The sequence below is a fragment of the Parambassis ranga genome, chromosome 19 (genome assembly GCF_900634625.1).
Source record: "Parambassis ranga chromosome 19, fParRan2.1, whole genome shotgun sequence".
Taxonomy (NCBI): domain Eukaryota; kingdom Metazoa; phylum Chordata; class Actinopteri; family Ambassidae; genus Parambassis; species Parambassis ranga.
The window spans coordinates 2,582,961-2,589,817 of NC_041039.1; positions in this window are offsets into that span (position 1 = coordinate 2,582,961).

Genomic DNA, 6,857 nt, shown 5'->3' on the forward strand with positions numbered 1-6,857 from the left:
CCATTTCCCCAGGACCTGGAGAAAGGGAGCAGATCAATAAAGAAAGAGAGAGAGAGAGAGAGGAAGAGAAAAGGGGGGAGATCAGTGATTGAGTTGGTCTGATGGAAGCATCCCGGGAGCAAAACTCATGCATTTTGTAATGTTATAAATAATAAATACATGTTCCCCTTTGCATCCACTACCAAAAACATTGGTTTGTCTTCTGGAGAGGAGAATTGTGTTTTTCTTTGTTAGGAACCTGCTTTGTCACAGGGTCCCAGCTGTCAATGGGTAGTAGGCAGGGTACACCATGGACAGATTGCCAGTCTATCAGGGGCTAACAGAGAGACAACCTGTCATGCTCACACTCACATCCTCAGCCAACATAGAGTCTGCAGTTAACCTAACATGCACGCCTTTGGTATGTGAGAGGAAGTAGGAGTACCTGGAATAAAATACTCTCTAGAGATCTCTGGCTTCCAAACACATGCATGTGAGGTTAACTGGGGACTCTAAATTGGTTGTTGCTGTTGCTTCTCTCTCAGTGTGAGCTCTGCAGCAGACTGGTTACCTGTCCAGGTTTGTACCCCACCTCTCGCCCATTCACAGTTGGGATTGGCTCCAGCCCACCCATAATCCCCCGTGGTATAGCCCAAAGCTAAGGTTCAGAAAAAGAAATGGATTTTCTCTGATTTTGTTGAATAGTGTTTTTAAACTAAAAAAAAAACAAAAATGTAAAATCAGATAAAGGTTTAGCACATTATGCTAATCATAATAATTAGGGATGCACCGAATTTTCGGCCACCGAAAATGCACTTTTCGGCCATTTTCAGCTGAAACACTTTTTTCACCGAAACAACTCGGCCGAAACAGGATGTTGTTGTGATGATGCTCCAGCATGTCTGCCGTGTCTTTTCTTGCCCCATTTGAGCAGCTAACTAAAGAGATCCGCTCCTCTGATGCATCTGCAGCTGACGTTATTCTTTTAAATGCAGCACTAAAGCGTGCTCTAAGCAAAGAGACGGGCCACGGAGTGAAAATATTGAAAAGTACACTTGTAGTCCGCATTTCACTACTCGGATCCTCTGCACTTCATCACGGTATTGATCCGCCTTATAAAGATCATACTTGGATGTGGGAATAAGGCAGTGCGCACGAGAAATGATCCAGGCCGCGTGGATGCGTAGAACCGCTTGGAGACGGGAAAGCGCACAGCGCGCCCTCGCTGTCTGATATGTTCAGTCAGATCCTGCAGTGCCTCAGAAAATCATAGACAGGCTATGCTGTTCTGATTTACTATATATGTGACATCAGATTTATTTTTCTGCTAGACATTTTTTTAATTTGACAAAATGTTTATTTATGCACTGGCCCTATATAAATAAGATGTAAACATAAGCTAAGTTATTTTATTTTATATTGTGCATTGTTTGAATGTACTAAATAAATATTTTCAATTGCTCTTTCAATTATTCTTTGAAACATTTATATTAAGTTGTGCATTTGCAATGCCTTAATTTTAGTGAGGTTAGTACACAGTCATAGCCATAAATGCAATGGTACTAATAATTGGCATAATACGTTTTGTTTCGGTGTTTCGGTTTTCGGCCTTGGATTCCTCATTTTCGGATTTCGGTTTCGACCAAGAATTTTCATTATGGTGCATCCCTAATAATAATCCAACAGTCCGCACAGTCACTTAAGTGAGGCCTACAAACAAATATCCATAAAACAAGCTGCAAGAAAACATAAGATTATGCACGAAAACAATTCCTTTTGACATTTAGAAAAAAATGATTGTATTGTTTATATTCTTATAAAATAATCTATAATCTGTAGTGTTTTTCCTGCAATACAGATTTTAGATAATGAAACATGAATGAAACAATGAGAATAAGGAGGGAGAGTTTACCGACTTTTAAATCATTTATGTAGAGAGGATAATTACACTGCAGCACAGATTCCACTACAATTGGAAACTATGCAGCACCCACCTGTCTCTAAATAATTAAAAACCATTTTAAATGGCTTTGTGGAGTGGAAACGCTTCCTTAAACTTCAGATAATAAACACCGACAAACAGTGATGGCAATCAATATGTCTCTAACCGCTAATGTTTAACAAAATCTTCATCAGATGACTCAAGCACAAATAACAGTCCCTAAATGCTTTCTAACAGCAACACAGCAAGTAAGAGAGAGGAGAGAGAGAGAATCAATTCCTCTAAAATGAATAAATAATGATTAGATGAATTCATTCATGTCAACAGCCGGGGGTTTAGGAAGACACAGAGAGCACTGACCTCTGTGTAACCTTATGTACCCCACAGGGAGAAGCAGAGCAGCAGTACACGGACCCAAGCTTTTAGGGCTAACGTGACGTCTCTGTATCCACTGCATGGCTAAAAGACGCTGTAATCGATCAAATCATATTGATTGTTGCATACACACCTTACATGTCCATATGTTATATGTGTTATATATGTTATGTAGGTTAAATAAAGAATGCTACTGTATTTGTTATTTTTTTCACTATTCAGCCATACCTACATTCATCCTGGGTCTGTTCAACTTCAATTCAAACAAACGCTGTTGTGACACTATTTTCTCCTAAAATGACTCTTTTGTTAGATACATGAATAGCGCGTTTCTCAGAATAACATAATCACAGCCTCCTTCATCCCTGTAATCTTCTTCTGTACAGAAAAACACATTGTGTACAGTAATGGTTCGTGTTGTGACAGAGGAAACATCTGTTTAGTAAGATGACCGAGTAACTATCAACTTCTGCTTCTTGACCAGAAGGATGATGATGATGATGCACAAACTCAAGCCCTGCACAAGTATAGCCCTGACAGGTTGGTTTAATCCGGTGCTGCATTTTTTAAGATAGTCAAAACAGTGTTTTATTTGTTTACATTATTGATGAAACTCCATTTAGCATAAGCAGAGGGCAGAGCAGCCAGAGAATGAATTAACGAAAGGAAGCAAACAGAAGGCTTACCTCCGTACACAAACTCTAATCCAGACAAATTCATTCATTGCACTGACTCAATGCTGCCTGGCATTTAAGCTTTGCAGCCTTTCCTCATTAAAATGAGCTATTTATGGCTCGTAGTTCGAGCCCACACATACCCCCCCAAACATAGTTAATTCAAACAAGATGAGTTTATACTTACTTGGCCTCACGCAAATATATTTTTTATCAAACTTTAGGTCAAAAAGGTGTTTGGATTCACAAACCTCTTTAGTAGAGGAACTTTCTGAGAGGCTGGTTTGGGGATGTGACAGCCCAGCCTGATAAACAGCATAGGATTAGTGTCACAAATGTGTTACATGTGTTATATATGTTTCATCTTTTGTGTTTCATCTTGTTATTTCATGGTGGATGGTGTCAACAAAGGACAGTCTGGACACCTGCCCCTCAGATTTAACCATTTCATACTAGAAGTGCATCTACATTAGACACACAATCTGTGTGTAAGTCTCCCTGACACTGTGAGCTGTTTTTGTTTTTAGTCACAGTTGTGGTTAGCCATTAAAAACTGCTGGTTACGGTTAGACATTACAAAACGGGCTAGGAGCTTAAGTTAAGATCATGGTTTGTCTAATGATCATTCACAACATTAAAGACATAATGCAAAGAACAAAAAGTTTGCTTTTAGCCTACTATTGCATTTCCCTGCCCCTGTGAACATGTATGGATGTTGCCAGAGAAAATGCTCACATTCCATTTTTAAACATTGACCTCATGTTATGCCTTCCTTAAAGAACTATACTAGGCTAGCATTTTCCTGATTCCTTATTTATTTATTTGGCTGAGCTTAAGTTTATTAGTGATGGGAAGGATATGGAAGAAAAGGTATTATCCTTTACATCAATGTTGTTAAGCCATAATGACGGTGAAGAGAATTGTTGATAGACCAAAAAAAAGCAAAAACAAAATCCTTCAAGGCAGAGAGCTCATCCAAATGGCTGAAGGCTGCCCAACTGAGAGGAAAGAAAACATTTTAAGTCAACTGGCTTTGCTTGTTTTATGCTTCTATTATGTGTCTTGCGGTGTTAAACTTCATGAGCCACAACACATGAAGTCCCCGCCCCCCCTCAGATCTTCCCTATTTTCTGAAACTGTGGACACGATCATCAACAACCAAACATAGCAACAAAAACACTCATAGATTACAGCTGACATATCAGAGTACAAACTGTCACACTTGGCCTTATCAGCGGGAGACGTAGCAGTGCATAATTTATACCCGAACGCAAGGGCTTACAGGGAGAGACAGGAAAATACACAGTGATGGTGGAAGATCCAACAGAGTTAGCAGACATTTTAGTGGCATAAATACACAGACTCACCCGTAAACAGGTTTACCACAGTGAAATCCATTTCTGAAAATGTACTTCCTCATCTCTCTATTATTTTTTATTAAAAAAAATGTTTAAAGTGGTGATCACTGACAGCACTCTACTTTCACTGAATCATATCTTTAAATTCAGTTGCAAACAAAGAGTGGTACTAGCATCTTTACTGATATCTTCCCTCCTCTGCAAAATGAGTATTTGTACCCTTTAAATTAGATTTTTGCAATGGCGTAGGTTTCTTTTGTCATTAGGGGGATTAGTGGGGACCTAAAATTCCAACAACTCGTCTCGCACTCACTGTCTCACATGTGTTTTGGCGCTGACAAACAATGTAGCTACACACGTGCAGGGAAAGGCACAGCCAATCACATGGCCATATGTGTTATGGTAGGACCAGAGCCCTTGATATAACCCAGTCAGAAGTAGCAAATCAAGGGCTTTGGGTAGGACCAACGACAGGAGGATATCTGTTGGTATGATGCCAGAAAACAACAGAATTTAACCCTCCCTGCACCCAATGAGAATCTGTTTTTTTATCATATTATTGGTGGGGACAATTTAGTGATTGCTGGACATTGGTAGGGACGTGGTAGGGGCACCTCCACGTCCATGCTAAAACTATGCCCTTGGTTTTTTGTTAGTATTCCAAGTGACTATTGAGTCTTTTGGAGGATTTTTTGTTTACATTTTCACACACACTCTGCTAAGCAGAAAAGCATGTTGCTAACAGACACGTTGCATTTATGTTGTCTGTATTTAGCTTACCGGTAAGTGTTAAAGAAGTGATCTTAGAACCAAGTGTGTGTAGCTAGATTTTATATGTTAATTTTTATACAAATATTTTCTGAGCCGCCAGCAAGAAAGCATCACGTTCCAGTGTCTTTATTTATTAGATTTATTAGATAAGAGATGTAAAACAACCATCGTGAGACATAGAAAACTATGAGGCACTGCAGCTGGGTAATTATTCTCTGGAGTACATTACTATTGATGCCTCATGTCACAAATTGTCAGCGGCTCCTCTGTTTATGTAAAAATATGGATTAACGGCAGCTTTAGCTTCTGGTTCAGCTGCCAGGCCCTGGCACTGACCCCTTACATCCAGCTGAGGCAGGCCTTTGCTGCAGCATCAAAGACAGTACACACGCAGAGTGTGTTTTTATAATCATACATATAAAAGAGCTTTCACCGAAGCCAAAAGACAAACAAAGTCTCTGTGAATACTTACTACTTAATATTTTGTTAGCTATGTGGTCTTAATGAATCCCCGGAGTGCGGCCTGTTTTAAATTACAAAGAGATAAAATCTCACAGCTAGTGTCGTTCACATGAATACAATGTGATGAATGGTGCTTCAATAAGAGTGGCACTGTGGGAGTTTGTCTCATAATTAGACAAAACAATGACACTTGAAAATTACCTTTGTGCTCATTTGCATACATAGTGAACAATTGATATTGAGACTCAGAAGTGATGTGTGACATATTGTGAGGTATGATGAAGCTGGTGCTAATATTATTGAGGAAAAATGTCCACAAATGAAGTAGGCTACACACTACACAGTACCAAAGAGCTCATTAGGATGAAGTGATTGACAGGTGGGACTTTGATGATGAATGACCGTGTCAGCTTAGAAACTGTAGGTTCCCTGTCTCAGCCCAAATCAATATGTCTGTCTGAAACAAAAACAAGAGAAAAACTGTGTGTGAGTGCTTGTGGTCTGTGTTAGTATGGGAAGTCAATAGGCTCATATTCACTGGCTCACTCATGTACACGTGTGTGTGTGTGAGGCACAAACCATTGTGTGTGTGTGTGTGTATCCATGTGAGTGTAGAGCATAATGTGGTGTACTGGCTGAATGGCACATAACAGTGATCAATGCCCTTTTGTTATGTAGAAGAAAGGAAAGAGTGCTAAGTGTCACACACAAATTACTCAGACTGTATGGTGAGAGAATAGTGATACGAGGAATAAGGCCATCTGGCAGTGAACTAAAATAGTGCAGTACACCAGAGTGACTGCAGTCTGTCTGCACATTTTATCTTCCTCACTGTCAGTCTTTTGTCTTCTTCTTCTACTCTTATATCTGCCTCTCCTCTCACACATAGCCACCACCACCACCAGCCGTTAATTCAAGTGGCACATGCACCACATCAACACACACACACACACATGCAACAGCCGGTGACGTCATTCTGCTCGCAGCATGCTCCAGGGAGTGCTGTTGTCATGGTGACCTAGTCACATGCACTTAGTAACTGTACAAGTGTGGCTGCTTGTCACTGTACAGGGACACTGGAGCCAGCCAGGACACAGCTTCATCTCCCACATATTTTATATAACACAATCTCACATGCACAATGTTTAGTTTATGCTGCTGCCCTGAAGCACAGCAGGTGTTCAGCTAGGGTCATGTGCACCAGTCGGGGGTGGGGGTGGGGTTATTTATCAGTCAGTTAAGAATTGTGGTTAGATGTTTCCATCAGTAATACAATCTTGGCTGAAATCAGGCCTG